This window comes from Dromiciops gliroides, chromosome 2 (assembly GCF_019393635.1).
Source record: "Dromiciops gliroides isolate mDroGli1 chromosome 2, mDroGli1.pri, whole genome shotgun sequence".
NCBI classification, from domain to species: Eukaryota; Metazoa; Chordata; class Mammalia; order Microbiotheria; family Microbiotheriidae; genus Dromiciops; species Dromiciops gliroides.
In genome coordinates, this window is record NC_057862.1 from 382,007,739 (window position 1) to 382,026,197 (window position 18,459).

An 18,459-nucleotide genomic window follows, 5' to 3' on the forward strand; every position below is an offset into this window, starting at 1 on the left:
TGGAAGTCTTAGATTTCTCATAGAAAGGCTCAGGGAATATCTGTATATTCATGAGTGTGTGCTCCCTTGGTAGATATAGCTTCCCTCACTCATGTGGCCCTCAAGGTTGCATACACAGAGGAAGGAATCAGGACATAACACTTTGCTGAGCTGATAGGAAGCCAAAGCACAGTCCCTCTTTAGTCTAGAAGCACTGGTTTTGTTGTTGTGACTCTTGTTCCTCTTTCGCCAGGCTCTGTGGACAGAGTATGAAATTGAATTCACAGTCCACACTGAAAAGTAAGCAAAGAAAAAGTAGAAAAAAAATTGTGTTAGGAGAGTATTAAGAGATAAATCTTATTTTTTTATTGTAGTCTCTTTCCTTCAAACTGTTCCTAATCCCCTGACTTTTGGTTCATAAATAGATTGAATTTTTCACCACAACGTAGCCTAAAGACAATGAGCGATTTCACAACAAATGATTTATGTACTGAAATCTGGAGAGATTTTACTCATAAAAACACTCTAGCCGTTTATCTTGATCTCCTGATATATCAGGAGTCTGGCTTGTATGTCTCTGAATTAACTGAAGATTAAACAATTCAAGCTAGTTGAAAAGTAGAAACGCAAGAGGAAAGCACACAGGAGAAGTTCAATCACCTTCCATGATTGGATTCTTATCAAACTAAGACTGTGGAGGGCTTCCACTGGCCATTTCAGAATCAACAAACTGTGAGGTAAATAGAACTAGGGCCTCTGGGAAGTCCTACCATGGATACACAGGAGAAGGGGCAACCTAATTTGAAGGCAGACACTTGTGTATTATGTCTTGCAGGAAGAGGGGGAGTGAGGCCTAGGACCCAAAAGGATTTGCTAGCTTATGACTTAAATTTCATCACTGACCATTAATTACTTTGGCTTCAGTATTAGCCTATCCCTTCAAAAGCCTTTTATAAAGCAATTCCTTCAAAATACAGGGACTGAAAGAAGGGCCTCACTCCTTAAGGCTCCAACATCTCAGTAAGAATGACTTCTTTCCATGCCTTCCTAGATGGATTTAATAATGGCAGTTCTTGGAGAGAGTAACTGCTAAGGTGAGATGACTTGGAGGAGAAAGATTGAAGAAAGATGGGGGTTAAGAAGGAAAGGCTGAAGGAGAATAAAACATGTGTTTTAGGAAGTTGGAGATGGCTCAGTATAAGCTCTTCACTGTACAGAGGAGCCAATTCTTGAGGCACTGAATAAGGTTCTAATAGAAGGAATGATGAATTTAAAGACAGAGGACCAGCGTTCAAATTCAGTCTCTTCTACCTAGAATCATAGATTTAGAACTGGAAGGGACATTTTTATAGTTGTTGTTGAGTTGTTTCAGTTATGTATGACTCTCCATGATCCTGTTTGGGGTTTTCTTGGCAGAGATACTACAGTGGTTTGCCATTTCCTTCTTCAACTCATTTTACAGATGAGGACCTGAGGCAAATAGGGTTAAGCGACTTGCCCAGAATCACAAAAATACTAAGTGTCTGAGGCCATATTTGCACGCAGGTCCTCTTGACTCCAGGCCTCCCACTTTATCCACTGTGCTACCTAGCTTCCCTGAAAGAAAATTAATCCATTTAATTGAATTTTTCCTTTACACTTGAATCCATTGAGGTTCAGAGAAGTTAAGTGATTTTTCCAAGGACACACAAATAAAATATGTGGCTGATCCAAGATTTCATTTTAGATACCTTTACTCCAAGTTCAGTATTCTTTCTGTTGCAACATATTTACTCCCATTCTACCTGTGACTTAGGATGAGTTTCATAACTTCTGTGGGCCTCAGTTCCTCTTCTATAAAATAGGAAGTGAGACAATATGATCTCTAAGGTCCCATCTATTTTTAAATTCTAAGAATCATTGGTTGGGAATCTTGTAAGAAAAATATCTGATCTGAGTGGAAGGAACTAGTCCAACTCCAAGGCTTTAGGACTCTCTCCCTTCAGCCCACCCATCCTCCAAGAATGGACAAGAAAATGGAAAGTTAATTAAAACAAAAAGAGATTTATTTTCTTTTTCTTTCAAACAAAGAAAATCAGCAGATGTCAATGTTTATATTACTCCAATGGGCAATGTCCAAATGTTCTTTTAACAACCTCATGACACATCAAGAAAAGAAATAGATTTTGACTAAGTGAATATGAATTTCGTCTTTGGTTTACTAATCATGTCAGAAAGTGAAGAAAGCTTAGAGGCCCATTCCAACCTACATCTGAAAAAAAATCCTGTATGAAATATACCCAAGCAAGCTTTCATCTAGCCTTTGCTTGAAGACTTTGACTGAAATAAATGCATTTCCTACTAAATCAGTCCATGGCCCCTTTGTATAGTACTATTTATTAGTAAGTTTTCTCTTATATCAAGCTGAAATTTACCTCTGAAACTTTTACTGGTTATTCTTAGTTCTGCCCTTTGGGACTAAGTAGAGGAAAGCTAATAACACTTTCATTTAAAGGACTCTTTCATAAACTCAAAAACAGCTATTATGTGTCTTCAATCCCACGTGGGCATCCCTAGTTCTTTCAGATGATTCTCAAATGACAGGTATTTGGGTCCCTTCAGCATCCTGGTCACCCTTTTCTGTATACTATATGATTATTTATTCTTCTTAAACTGTGACACTCAGATCACAAGGCAATTCTCCAGATGCCATCTGACCAGGACTGAGTATAATACAATTACCTCCCCCATTCTGGGCACTAAGCATCTCTTCATGGAGACTCTGATTGCATTAGCTTTCTTAGACACCATATTTCACTGTTGATATATATTGAGCTTACGATCTACTAAAATTTAAAGACCTTTTTCAGAAGGACTGTGTCACACTTATCTCATTATAAAATATCAAGTGCTTTTTGGATTATAATTGTCCTCAACATAAAAAAGCTCTCCCTCCCAGCTTTTTTTTTTTCTATCAACAAATTTGATATCTTTGCTTTTGATCTTGTCATTGAAAAAAAAGTGGAATGTCATGAGGCTAAGCACAGATCCCTGGGGTACCCTTCTGGAGACCTATTTCTAAAATGGCATGAAAACATTAACAACTACTTTTCTGTCAAACCATTCTACTACTTCAGAATTAAAACTGTTGTACTACTATGTACCACACATTTTAGTCTTTTCCACCACAGTGGCAAGAGAAACTTTATCACAGTCTTTGCTTAAATCTAGGTAAGCTATTTCTACAACATTCCACTGACTTTTAGCAGTCTGGCAACCCTGTCAAAAAAGGAAATTAGGTTAGTCAGCAATTACTTGTTTTTGATGAAGCCATTCTGATTCTTTGTGATTAAGGCTTCCTTCTCTAGATGCTAAGAAGAGAGTGAAGTTTCCTTTGCTATGGTTTTCAAACTTCATTTCCCTGTGCTATGGGTAATTCTCCTGTTTTCCAAGATCTTTTAAATATTACTGACTGTGGCTCAGCAATCAAATCTCTCATTTTTTCAATAACCAAGTATGCAGCTCATATGGGCCTGGTGACCTGAATTCATCAAGGCAGCTTGGTGCTTTCTTAATATCCCCTGACTTAGGTTAGAAATCAAATCTCTACTAGCCATTTTTTTTTGTTAAAATCTGTGTATGATATATACATCATTCTTTTGATCTACCAGTATAATAAGACTATAAAAATGTAAATAAATTTAGATTCCATCTGTCAAGAGCAACATGAAGCAGGTGCCACAGGATGATATCCTCCTCCTCCTCCTGGGCCATATGCCATTCAACTAACCTAGTAGGAATAGGCACAGTAGAAAACACCCACTCCAGCCCTTGCCAGTCCTCCCACCCAACCCCTTTCCCCTTTCATGGCTAGATGTTGATGCTCCCTCACTATCACTATAGGAGAGAACTCAGACTCTCCACTTCACCCTAACCCTTAGACCATTCCTCTCTTTCCAGCGATGGTGGACCAGGCCTCTTTGGTTCTACTCCCCCTACCCTGTTGAATGCATGAGCAGGGAGTGACCAAATATAATCTTTCCAGTAAAACAGAGGACCATGGGACTTTACTATTTGTCCTTCATTGGCATCCTTAAATCCACTAGAGATTATCATTTTCCTGGGAATTGCAGGTTCAAAGATTTAGAGCTACATGGGTCCTCAGAGGTTCCTTTTGAGAGGTCTCAGCTTATTTTATAGCTGAGGAAACTGAGGCAAAAGTAGTTAAGCAGCTTGTCTAGGGTCATACAGCTAGTCTGAGGTAGGATTTGAGATGGTCTTCCTGACTCTAAGCCAGAATTCTATCCCTTCCATGATCCAACAGTCCCACTCCTATAACAGCTAGCCCACTGAACCTTAACAACTGGCCTGCCACCAACTAGTCTGACCTACCAGTTCCTTTATATCTACCTATTAATCCTAAAGATTACCAGGCCCTTCCATCTTCCCTACAACTGAACCTCCAACATTGTTGTTTATCATAGTTTAAATGTGAGCTGCTTGAGAGTATTACCTTACATTTCTGTTTATATCGTCAAGGCTTAGCAAAGTTTTTGGTACATAATAAACACCTAATACTTAGCTTTAGCATTAATTAATTAATTCATATTTTTATTCATTCTTTCATTCTTTCAATTTCAATCTAAAATGAACTGTTTGTTGAAGTTGTGTCTTTTTATTTTGTATTCACTTTTTTCTATATATTCACTAATAATCCTTTTAAACAATATATTCCAGACTTTTACCAGGAGTTGAATCTTTTCAGCCCAAAGATCAACTAGAAATAAAATAAAAGTTAAAGAGTGCTTCCTATTTTCCTTTGGTTTTTAAACATTTATTATTATTTTTAAGCATTTATTTAATCACTTACTATGTACCAATTTTTATCATCATCTCTATTTTAAGCAGTAGCCCTCTCCTTTAATTCTCCTCTTTTCTTCATATAATAGCATATTATTGTTACTAGCTATGACCAAGGGATAGGTGGCTATAAATGATCCTGTTTTCAGCCCCTTATTATCACTTCCCAGACTATTTACATAGAAATAAATACCTGTAAATATGATACATCACTCATGCTTTAGACTCTGCCAATCAGTTTTTCATATTCCTTCTAAGTCTTGCTTATTACTTGAATCAATCACAGTTTCAAATGGTCTTGGTTAAATAATTTAAGTCAAAAGAAACAGTAAAATTCAAATTCAATAGAGATGTATCATAGATTTTAACCTTCCACTCACTACCCAATTCTAACTTTCAAAGGTGGAAAAACCCCCTTTCAAGTAGGAATCTAAAAAGACAGGGGTGGAGCCAAAATGGAGGAGAGAAGCCAGGAAGTTGCCTGAGCTTTCCTGTGTTTCCCTCACAAACAGCATTAAATCAAGCCTCTAAACAGATTCTGGAACTACAGAACCGACAAGATAGGCTACAATATGAGTAAGAAACAAAAAAGTAGCCTTACCATTGACAGCTTCTATGCTGAAAGGGAAGACCAAAACTCAAACTCAGATGAGTTTGTCAAAATGCCTACAAGTGAAGACTCAAGCAAGAAGATGATCTTGTCTCAAGACCAAAAAGCCTTTTTTGAAGAGCTCAGGAAGGAATCTAATCCTATCACACTGCAGTTTTTTTAAGTTACAAGGCCCCATGAAAACAAAGAAATTGAAAGTCACCTGCTGAGTGTAAAAAATCCTCTCATCTCCCACCAACGAAGTAAGTAATTGAAGGGAGGGAAGAGAAAAAGGCATATATACTTAGCACCTACTATGTGCCAGGACACGGTGCTAAATGTTTTATAAATCTTAGATTATTTGATCCTTTACAAATATTACCTTATTTGGGGAATAGTTAGAGTAGGTGGCAATAGCTATTACTCATGCATAATACTTTCTAGGGAAGCAGGAGACAAACCCATCTGGGGATGATCCCACTCACTCCAGTAGTGAAGTACTGGGCTGGTCCCTGAGCTTCTCCACTGAGGTCACTACTGTTTCCATGGATGCTGGAAGATCTGGAACTGCTATTTCATGGGTTCCTAGGTCATATATGCTTTGATCTGACATCAAACCAGTAATGAAGAAGTCAGAACAGAGGAGAGAGGAAAGGTACATCACTGAAATGTAAAGGCACCCAGTTTAGGGGAATTAAAGGGACGCAGTCCTGGTTTGTGCATCAACTCAATTATCTTTTTTCTCTCCTCTCCTTCTGGCTCTGATGTCACATCCACACTCTGACCGATTCATGCCTGCTGGAAATAAAGCCAACCAAAAACTGTCATTCTCCTATGGTCCATACAGAGACTCTATCAACAATGAATACATTGCCTAATCTTAATATTGTGGGGAAAAGACCCTTTTTGTTGTTCTAAGTTTTCCTTGCTGGCCCCAGTTCATTTGGATTTTTGAAGCTCATGGATCATATATAGAAAAAATAAACTATGGCATTCATCCTTTGTTATCTTACTTATATCTTCTGTACATATTTTAAAAATATAAGTTGATTGACAAGTTCGATAGGATCCTCTAGCTGTCTTTTTAGACAATTCCTCTCTATGGCTTCTCAGTTGAATACCTTCTTTTTGCGTCTTTAGAATTCTATGCTTAAGAGATTTCGCTCCTTCCTGAGCCAACTTCTCATCATAGAATTTTAGTTCAGGTAATCTTTTCTGTGAATCTCTTGAGATAGGTTCCCTAAAAATCAAAAGTATTTATTAGATTTTTTAACAGAAAAATAATTTATTTGTATAAAATTAACAAAAACCAGCTGGGCTGCATATTACTTCTTTTCCTGAATGCACACCCAGGCAACTGCTTTCTGTGCTTCATCTGCAGCATCAGGAGAGGCTGGTGGATACCATCTGATGATACATTCAACCAGTTCTTTTGCTCTTACTCTACAATGATTATTCCTGAAAACTAGGACCTCTGCTTTTTCAGGCTTTTCACCATTTTCCTTTTGATTGAATAGATCTATTTTAATCTGAGCTCCCAAAAGGATCTCCATTGCTCTAATCCTCAATCCTTTCATCTCTATGAGGGCACCCACAGGCCGAGCCACGACCAGGAACCATAGATGGCCTTTTTCTTGGGTCCTGGGTCTTGGGTCTTAGCTTCCGAGGACAGGGCTGATTATACTCTTCTTGAACAACCTGGTTGCTCATGGTGTCCTCGGGACTCAGGTGAAGCCGGCAGGGAGTGGAGGGAAAGACTGGGCTTAATTTTTTATTAGATTCTCAATACCTGCCCTTTTGTCACAACTTCTAAGATGGAATGATCACTTCTCCCATAGTTCCCATAATTTCTTTTTTTTTTTTTTTTAGTGAGGCAATTGGGGTTAAGTGACTTGCCCAGGGTCACACAGCTAGTAAGTGTCAAGTGTCTGAGGCCAGATTTGAACTCAGGTACTCCTGATTCCAGGCCTGGTGCTCCATCCACTGCGCCACCTGGCTGCCCCATTCCCATAATTTCTAATCTAGCAATCAGTTCTTCCTCAATAGTGAGAATTAGATCCAGAATAAGATTTCCCATTGTTATCATTATGAAGTTATCATTAAAGAAAGTAAAAAAATTATCAGCTGGTGTCCTTTGAATAATGAAATAGTACCAGTAGATGTATGGACAATTAAAGGTCTCCATCATCATTACTACCTCATGCTACTGGGCCAGGGTTGTGATCTGTTTCCTGACACCTATGCCCATTCCCTCCTTTGGTCTAGATAGTCTATAATGTACACTAAGGAAATATTATTTCTATTTCTGTTTCAAATAATCTTTACCCAAATGCTCTTCACTCATTTTTCCTTCTCTCATCCCCTAAGTTTTCGCATGACTATATCTTTTTAATATGAAATACTAATCCACCCTCTCTCCCTTTTACCTAGCCTACTTTTCTTTTATAAGTTGTATCATTCTATAAGGGGCCATTGTTGGTCATCTTGATTTTTGTCTTGCCATTGGACTCAGATAACTCTGGAGGAGAGAATGAGGTTGAAGACTTTGCTCAGTACTCCCTCACTTAAATCCAATTCACTCAAAAGTTCAGACATTACCTTTGTGATGTCTGATAATGAAGGACAAACAACAATAACTCTAGAAACATATTTCCACTGTGGGTATCATCTCACCATGTGTAGTGATACCAGTCTTCACATTAGGTATCCTCATTACCTTAAGACACTAAATAGCTTTCTTGCATTCAAATCTCAATTCATCTTTTTTATTACCTATTATTTGTAAATTTGTGTATAAGCACCCAAAACCCAAGTTTAACAATGGCTCTTTTCTTGGATTTGGCCTACACTGAACTTCAGAGTGCTTCAAATGTTATTCTTCTTCCAACATTGTAACTATTCTCTAAAGTATGTAGATTGGTGCATATTCTTAGATTTTTTTCCCTGCTCTCCCATCAATTTCCGTTGAAAGCCATTTGGATTAGATTTAAAATACTCCCAAGAAATATATTCTTAGTCATTTTTGTTAGGTATATTACATCCCTGACCAGAAGATTAAAATTCCTATATTTTAAGTTGTAGTCCTGGAAACAAAATTTTATTTCCATGCAAGATTCTAGTAGCAACACATGGGCAAACCAACAGACCAATAATAATAAGAGCTTCCATTTCTGAACAAAATTAGAGTTTGCAAAAGATTTTCCTCAGAATACCTGTGAGACATGAGTTGTACAAAGATCACTCTCGCTGTTTTATACAGGGATTAAAATAAGGTGAAGTGACTTGGCCAGTGTCATCTAGCTAGTAATAATTGCAATGATATTCTCAGTCTTATTCTATTTGGTAATGCTACCATATCAAATGTTAACGTGCCTTGAAAATTGTAAGGCACTAGATATATACATGATTCTGTTAATAATTACGGAGGTGTCCAGGTCCACTTTGCCAAAAGGAGCTATTAAGTTTAAGCTATTAAAATGTTGACAAGTAGGACCAATTGTCTTGTGGCTTACTGGAGGACATTTGCCAACTGCCTGACAAGAATAAGTGACTACCTAGCATTTATATATCACTTTAAGGTTTATAAAGCATTTTATCTCTTATCTCATTATGTCTTCACAACAACCTGGTGAAGTAGGTTCTACTATTATCCCTATTTTAGAGATGAAGAATATGAGCCTGAGAGAGGTTAAGTGACTTGTTGAGGATAACACAGCACAGAAGTGCCTGAGCCAGGATTTGAATTCAGGCCTTCCTGACCCCAAGTCCTATGCTTTCTCTACTATACCATCTTGCTACCTCAGTGTAATTAACCACAATAAATGCATCTCAGCCCAAATGAATTCACAAAATCAAAGCATAGAATTCTAGAGTTGGAAGGGACTTCAAAGGAGATCTTGCCTAACTCCTATCTGAACGGGAATCCCCTCTACAACATATAACAAATGATCATTGAACATTTGCTTAAAGACTTCTAGTAATATGGAAGCAACATCCCCACAGCATCCTGTTCCATTTTGGGATGTTTCTATTCATTACAGAATCTTCCTGACCAAACCTAAATTTCTCCCTTTAAAAAGTCTACACATTACTCCTGGTTTTTTACTCTGGGGCCCAACAGAACAAATCTAAAAGCTATGCCAGTTTTGTCCCTTCAAATATTTGAATGTAGCTCTCATTACTGCATTGAATCTTTTCTGGGCTAAGCTGAACTGATCCTATTCTTTCAACAGAATCCCATATATGATGTTTGTAAAGACTTCATCATCCTGGTTGCCTTCTGGATATACAATGTGTTTTGAGTGTGTTCCCTAAACTGTGATACTTGAACTAAACACTCTAGGTTGTCACTAAAGTAGAATATTTTTTAAAAAGTCTATTATTATTCCTGGAAGCCACTGCATGCTACTCAGTGGTGAACAAAATCATTCATATTAGCTTTTTGGCTTCTACATCACATTTCTAATTCACAATAAGATTAAAATTCACAAAAAAATTAAATCTTTTTCAGACAAAAGTATCGTTCACTATGTCTTCCCCATTTTAGTCGATTTTCCTGAACCTTATAATCAGACTTTCCATTTATCATTACTGAATTTCATCTTTTAAATTTAGATCAATGCTCTAGGTCATAGAGTTTAACTTTTTTTGTGTGTCATAGACTTCTTTGGTAGACTTGTAAACTTTGCATCTCTTTTCAGAATAATGCTTTTAAATGCATGAAATTACCAAAAAAATCAATTATATTGAAATCCATTTATATACGTACATATATATGTTCATATATGTATGCACATGCATGCACACATACACATGTGTATGTGTATATATACATATATGTATATAATATACACACAAACACAGGTACTCCAGTTTCATGGACCTCAGGTTACCAGAAACCATATTCTAGGATATCAAGATTTTTTTGGGATCCCAATTCTGTCATTCAAAGTGTTTGGTATCTTTGTATCACCAAAAAATCTGATTACCATTTTATCTATATCTTGCTCAAACTGATTAATAAAAATGTTAACTAGCACAGGGTCTGGGGCATCCAAGGTGACATTGAATATTAACTCATTCTCTTTGGGTTGATACATTAAATAAATCTATTGAATTATACTCTCATTTAACCAATTTCCATTGATATTTTCCAAGAGAATAAAATAGTATACTTACTATTTATAGCATTCCTATGATCTACCAGTTCAGCAACTCTATCAAAAAAAGCAAAAAGAAAAGAAAAGAAGTCCAGCATGACCTATTACTTTTTCCTTTCTTATTTTTATTAATTATTTTCTTTTAACATCATCTTAAATCTCCAATGTAACCCTCTCTGATAGCTTACACAGAGAGTAAACCCTTGGAACAAATATTTAAAATTAGAGTGGAAAAAAAAGTTCTGCAAAGCCAACCAATATATTAATCATTTTTTCAACATATAGAACATTCCACACCCACAGCATCCCCTACCTACCACAAAGAAGAGGAGAGGTACATTTCTCAAGTGTTCTCTCGAACCAATCTTACTCAGGACAATGATGCAGCATTCAATTTTGTTTTGTTTTGTGTTTAAATTGTTGTGGTCATTGTGTAAATTCTTTCTCTAGTTCTGTTTATTTGGAGTAGCTAGGTGGCTACAACTCTAGGCCTGGATTCATGAAGACCTGAGTTCAAATGGTAAAGAATCTTCTGCAGGGGAGCTGGGAGGCTGGCCATTCTACAACTGTCGGTTAATTCTGTCAATTAGGGCTGCCAGCCAATTAGCTTGAGGCTGTGTGTGCGTGTGCGTGTGCGTGTGTGTGTCTCTGTGCGTGTGTGTGTGTGTGTGTGTGTGTCCGCCCTGTTTCCTATGAGAGAGGGGGTTGCTGGGAAGAAGAGAGGAGATTCACCATTCTGGTATGTGGGAGGGAGAGAGACAGGGTGCAGTCGTTTTGCTCTTGGGAACAGCTGAGTCGGGTTGTTGTGTTTTCAGGTCCTATTATTTTCCTTCCCCTATTCCTTTTTTCCCTTGTCCCTAGTTCTACTAATCTTACTTGTGTTTTAAATTTCTTCTTGTTAATAAATCCTGTTTCGTTTTTTAGGGTTTTTATTTCTTTCTTTCTTTATTTTTTAGTGAGGCAATTGGGGTTAAGTGACTTGCCCAGGGTCACATAACTAGTTAAGTATTAAGTGTCTGAAGCCGAATTTGAACTCAGGTACTCCTGACTCCAGGGCCGGTGCTCTATCCACTGCACCATCTAGCTGCCCCCTGTTTCGTTTTTGAAAGAAGCTGTTGATCTCCTTCCTTACCCCAATATTACCATGAGCTGCCCAATTAACTCTCCTCATATTGAATTTGGCCCTTACAAAATCTGACCTCAGATATTTACTAGCTGTATGACCATGGGCATAAAATGGAGATAACAATAGTACTTATCTCCCAGGGTTGTTGTGAAGAACAAATAAGACAATATTTGTAAAATGCTTAGCACAGTGCCTAGAACATACCAGGAGCTTAAGAAATCCTTATTTCCTTCCAGACTTCATTTTACTTCTGTTCAGATATCGTCCCACAATTCCCTGAATTTTTCATATTTATACTTTCTTAAAAATACAGCAAAAATCTATTTCATTTATGTGGCACAACCTCTTTATCTATCAACTAATCAAGGATCTACTTTATTTCCAGTTCTTTGTATCCAAAAATGTAGAATATATGCCTCTTTCTGTCTTTGACCTTGGAGTATGTAGTATGTTCTGTGGGATCTCTATATTAAACGGTATGAACATTTTAATAAATCTTTTCAGCATAATTACTAGTTACTTTTCAAAATATTTAGACCAAGTCTCAGTTCCATCAATGACGTGTGTTTATCTTTTTCCTCATTTCCACCAACACTAATTATTTCCATCTTTTACCATCTTTGCTCTCAGTGTGAGATAAAACCTTGGAGCATTTTTAAAATTTGTAATTCTTTTATTAGTAGTAGTTTGGAATAATATATCATGTTAATTGTTTCAAATTCTTTTGAGAAATGTCTTTGTATACTTAAAAAACTTACGCATTAGCCCGGCTCCGCCATCTACACGTGCTTGGTACTCACGCGCCTCCCGATGCCATGGTTCCTCCAGGGAGGAAGTCAAGGCGGACATGATGGCGGACGGGGAAGCCGAGAAGCTGGAGAAGCTGGTGCAGGGTGGCGAAGCGGAGGCGGGAGAGGCCGGCGTGGTCATGGATCACTGCCAAAGCTGACGCGTGTACGCGCGCCACGCGGAGGCCGTGGGCCAGGCGCTGCCCAGGACTGCCCGTGCTGCTGAACCCTCTCAAGCCCCGCCCGAGCAGCTTCGAGGTGATGCTGCAACGGCCAGACGACAGCGGGCAGCCGAGCGGAGCTCTGGAGCGGAATCAAGAAGGGTACTCCTCGGAAACTGAAGTTCCCTGAGCTCGGGCAGGTGGTAGGGGAGCTTAAGAAGCAGTGGGCCTGAGCGAAGCCCGCTCAAGACGCGCCGTGAGGAGCTGTCCGTCCCCAGTGATCCGGAGCATCCATGACTGAGCACGACAAAACCTTGAAGTCCTGTCCCTGAAGCTATGGCTCCTTCCTCGGCGTGGGGAGAGCGGGGGCGGGGCGGGCCTGGCAGGGTCGAGTCGTTAATAAAAGCCTTGGGTACCCCCCCAAAAAAAAAACTTATGCATTAGTCACTTACCTATTAACAAATGTCTCTAAATTTTATATATTTCTGTTACTTTTCTATATATTTTCGATGACTGTGATATTCTTGAAGCCATGCTGGTTTTTTTATGAGCCTTGCTTCCTATTTCTTTACATTTACTAAACATGTCTTTAATGATAAATTCTAGAGTATTCTTAGGTGTTAACGTCAATCTCATTGGTTTATAATTTTCAGACTCTCAATTCCCTTCTAATTTCTGAAAATTTACACTTTCGATTTTCTGACTTTGCCCTAAGCCATCACACCTGGAAGTTCTTTCAGTACCTGATGATCTACTTCATCTGGAGTAAGTCACTTGAATAAATCAAAGGCATGATGATCTCTTACCATAACCTTACTTATCACAGATATCAAAACCTCCTTAACTAATTTTTTTCTTCCCTTTTTCATGCAAAGGTCACTCTTCTGGTCAGAGAAGAAAGAATCAAAATAAGTTTGGAATAGCTCTTTTGTTGGTGTTATTTTTGTTGATAAATTGTGTCTGACAATTTTGTGACCCTATTTGAGTTTCTTGGGAAAGATAGTGGAGTGGTTTGCCATTTCCTTCTCCAGTAGATTAAGACAAACAGAGGTTAAATGGCTTGTTTAGTACACAGCTAATACCTGTCTGAGGTCAGATTTGATCTCAAGTCCTCCTGACTCCTGGACTGGCACTCTATCCACTGCATCACATAGCTGCCCTTTTGAGTAATTCTGCCTTCTCTCTATGGTCAATTATTATTGATCCACCCACTTTTTCGTAGTAGTAATGGTCCTATCACTTAATTGAGTACCTCCATTCTTCAAAAATAGATTAAAAAAATTAAATGCCCTTGGCATTCTTTGCCAGCCTTATCTCATTCTTAGCCTTAGCATTTCTGCTATTCTTACAGAATGGTGCTATAATTTTATGTTGATCCTCTTGTTATTTCTTCTGTCTTCTATGTATGTCTGTGTATATGCACAATGCAACATATTTGCATATCTATATTGTGTATATGTATATATGCATGTATTGTTGTTGTTCAGTCATTCAGTCATGAACCAGTGGACCATAATGTCCATGTGGCTTTCTTGGCAAAGATACTGGATTGGCTTGCCATTTATTTCTACAGTAGATTAAGGGTAAACAGAGATTAAGTGACTTGCCCAGGGTCACAAAGCTAGTAAGTATTTGAGGCCAGATTTATACTCAGGTCTTCCTGACTCTCCTGGCCCAGTGTTCTATCCACTGAGTCATCTAACAGTCCCATATGTATGTATGTATGCATGTATATGTATGTATGTATACATATATACATATATACACCTCACTATGACTGAATTTTACATGCATAGTTTTATACATAAATATAGTATATAATATTTATGAGAGTGATGGTGAGAGGGAAAGAATGGAGAAGAGAAGGAGGGGAGGAGAAAGTGCAGGAGAAGGAGAAGGAAAAATTATTGTATGATCAGCACTTTGTATCCACAGGGTCTTTATAGAATTTGCTTTTCCTCTTCATAATTCTTTCACTTTGTGTCTTCAGAACCTTCATCCTTAAGTTTTCTATCTCATAGGCTGACTTCCTCTATAAAATTTCAGTCTGTGGCTTTATATTTATCCTTACTTTGAACCATTTGAAAACAGTTCCTACAAAATATAGACTTCATGTAAGACTTTGCCTGGCTTTCCTCTGCTGAATCACGTACTCAATCATTTCCCTTCAAGGATCCCATCATTTCCCATCCTATATTCCTATTAGTAAGAATTAGATCCAGAATGAAAGTTTAACTTGTTGGTTCCTTCACCTTTTGAAGGATGAAATTATCATTAAGCTAAGTCAAAAAGTTATTTGCTAGTCTACTTTTGTCAGAGAGAGATAGCCAGCAGATTCCTGGATAATTGAAGCCCTTCATCATCACTATTACAGCATTTCTCTCTGCCTCACTTGTGATCTGTTTCCTGAACTCCCTTTCCATAAAGGAAATCTGCAACATACTCCAATGACAAATTATCTGTAGTTTCTTTCTCCATTATTTTTTATCCAAATTCTCTCCACCATGGTTCCTGGATTTCCTCACATAAGTAAACCTTCAAAATATACAATTCCATCCAACCCCTTTTTATCTATATGGTTTCTTTTTTTAAAAAAAGATAAACTAACACCTCCATTTTCCAGTAATGGATTTCATTCTATCAAGTCTCAGTGATTTCTATGAGGTTATCTACCTGCTTGTATGGGACCACTACATCATGGCTCTTATAACCTAACCAATAGGCATTTGTATATAGACATTTGAAGTCACAGGATTTATTATTGTTTCTTTCCTTGGATTTCATTTACTTTAAACTTCTAGGTATCTCAAATGCTATAATCCTTCTTTATAGTTCTTCTGTGTTGCCTAGTTTGGTGGATATACAAGATGGTTTTTTTCCTCTGCTACATTATTATTTTTAGTTTAAAGACCAATTTAATTTCAATGACTCCAAGAAAAAATATATTATTTTCAGCATTTTTTGGCACACTACATTCCAGGTATGTAGCCTGTCATTCCCATATTTTTAGCCATGGTCAAGAAATTCCAATCCCACTCTCATGCACTGTCTTCTGAATCAGTTGTTCTCTTCCCAAAACATTTTTTAATCTTCTTCATTCGATGATTTCAATGGGCAATAGTGGGAAAATACCAATTGTGTCCCTATGGCCTCCATTTTCCTCCCCCAAGCTTTGTGATCTTTGGCAATGCTTTCTAGATTCCTCCTACTAGTATCATTTGTGCTCATCTAGGTTTTCACTTTATTTAATAAGTATTGAGTATTTTTAGCTATATCTTAGATTCTTATGGAATCACAGAATGTTAGAGTTGCCATGTACTTTTAATATATTCTAATATAGGCTGGAGAGTTTGTGTTCTAAGACATTATACATTTTTTGACTTGGAAAGACCTTAGAAAATAGACTATTGGAGCTGGCAGAACTTTAAAAGATAGACTATTCAAGCCTGGAAATTATATTATAAATCATAGGAATCTTAGTTATAATCTAGTCTGACCCCTTGATTTTATAGATGAGAAAACTAGAACTAAGACAGCTTCCCTAAGGCATTTGGCCATCTCATTGTTATAGACTTTATTAAAGGCTAGGTCTCAGGGGAGGTCTGCTGGCAGTCACAGAACATAAACCGAGTGTCAGCTTTCTATATGGTAGTTTCTAAATCACCTGTTGCTTTCTGTAGACAACAAGCTTGGAAGAGAACTTACCTTTCCTAAATCTTGACAGGTGACAACACCCCTTTACCCTCACTGGTTCAGCAAGTCAGTCTGACTTCACAAGGGTTTTTTTAGTCTTTTATTTTTATGAATTCATCCAGGAGGTAGGGATATTTTGAGAACAGCAAAATAGGCAAGGAAGATATCCAGGGCCTAGGGATTTCTTTGGTTCTTCTTTCCCTAAAAAAATTCCTCCCTCAAGTTTATGAGGTTAGTACAATTAAAGTAATGGGTTAGCCAGTACTCTGGCTTGACTCAGAAGAGCAGGCAAAATGAGGAGTAGGGGTTTTATTGGACTAAACATTCAAGATCTATCTTTGCCACTAAGTTGTTTTATGATCTTGTGCAGTTCATTTCCCATTGAGGCAATTAGGTAGTAGAGAGGATAGAGTACTAAGCCTGGAATCAGAAAGACCTGATTTCAAATCTAACCTCAGAGTCTTTCTAGATGTGTGACCTTGGACAAGTCATATAGCTTCTATTTACCAGTTTCCTCATCTGAAATATGAGGATAATAATAGCACTTACCCAGAGTTGTTTTGAGCCTCAACGGAAATAATATTTATAAAGCACTTACTACAATGTCTGACATGTAGTAGGTGCTATGTAATGCTAGCTGGTAGTGGTGGTGGTAGCAGCAGCAGCAGCAGCAGTAGCTGTATCTATTAACTACCCTGAAGTGAATGGGGCTTTGACACAGAGTATGGACATCTTACAATAAGGGAGCTTCCTCCCCTCAGGAATTACCATATTTACATCTCAAGGTGCTCCAACAACTTGTATCATCATGTGACACAAAAACCTCTAGAGTACCACCATCTAGCATACCCCTCCTGAAGTCTACCTTTCCCCCTACCATCCCTCAGGGACATAAAGCAAAGATTTGCTATCAGACAGGTCATCTTTTACAGTGTCGATAAATCCTTAGTCAAACTGTTCTCTCAATCTCCACCTTTCTTTCCTTTTCCCCCAACAATCAAGAGTTGTGGATTTTTTCTAGGTGAAACAAATTCTGTTTCTGGTTTGTTTCTCACTTTCCTCCCAGACAAAATGAAAGAAGTGGGTTAGATTATCAAAGACCCCCTCCACCTCTGACATTCCATCTTTTAATGTTTCTTCAAACTTAACATTCTATGATTCTCTACTGTGGGGAGCCAATGAATGACTATCTAGAAAGTTTTATTTATGAATAAGTCTTAGATATTAAAAAAAAACAAAGAAACAAAAACATTTTGTTAAAAGGTTTGGAAATTGTTACCAATTCTTTTTTCTGGGAAATCTATGCTATATTGTTATACTTGTCATTATTATTTATAAAACACCACGTCCTGTTTAATCTCTGAAACCCACAGCATGAAATTTTTAGGAAGAAAAGCAATGTGGTATAGTAGAAAGAATACTGTATTTATAGTCAGAAGACCTTGGTTCAAATCTTGAGTCTTCCACACATCACCTCTCTATGTAGCAGGTACTGTCTATCCCACTAATCCAGAGCCAAATAGGCTACATCTTCCCCTTAAGGCTCTAGGGGGACCCTGAGAGATCTGGAGGGTATATCTTCTCTAATGTACTGATTAAAATTTCCACTGGTTGTGTTCCTCGAGTGAACACCAATTTCATTTAACATCAGTTAGCTTTTATAAAGTGATATTTATTTCAAAGATATAGCAAGAACAAAATCACAAGTATTTCTTCATAACACCTCAAGAGTATACTCTCTTCTGTCTCATTCTAGTTTCTGGGGAGAATGGGCTCAAACTTGGTTCTGTTCTTTTTTTTTTCATTTTATTTACTATTTTATTTTTCCCCAATTACATGTAAAACAACTTTTAAGATTCATTTTTCAACTTCAAGTTCAAAATTCCCTCCCTATGTGACAAAATAATGGCATTTGGCAGATACTCAAAGGCCCCACCTGGAGATTAATCTAAACTGATTGAATTAAGTGAGAGTGATTGATTTTGCTGATTGAGCCTCAATTAGATTGTAACCACACCTGGCATGCCCTGGCATGCCCTTAAGAAGGTATTGTTCTAATTAACAACTTTAGCAAAGTAGCAGGATATAAAATAAATCCACATAAATCATCAGCATTTCTATACAT

General features: G+C 37.6%; 1 pseudogene; it reads left to right on the forward strand.

Moving 5' to 3' along the window:
* Nucleotides 1-7,115: 7,115 nt before the first annotated feature.
* Nucleotides 7,116-12,874, forward strand: LOC122738933 (annotated as a pseudogene).
* Nucleotides 12,875-18,459: the final 5,585 nt, after the last annotated feature.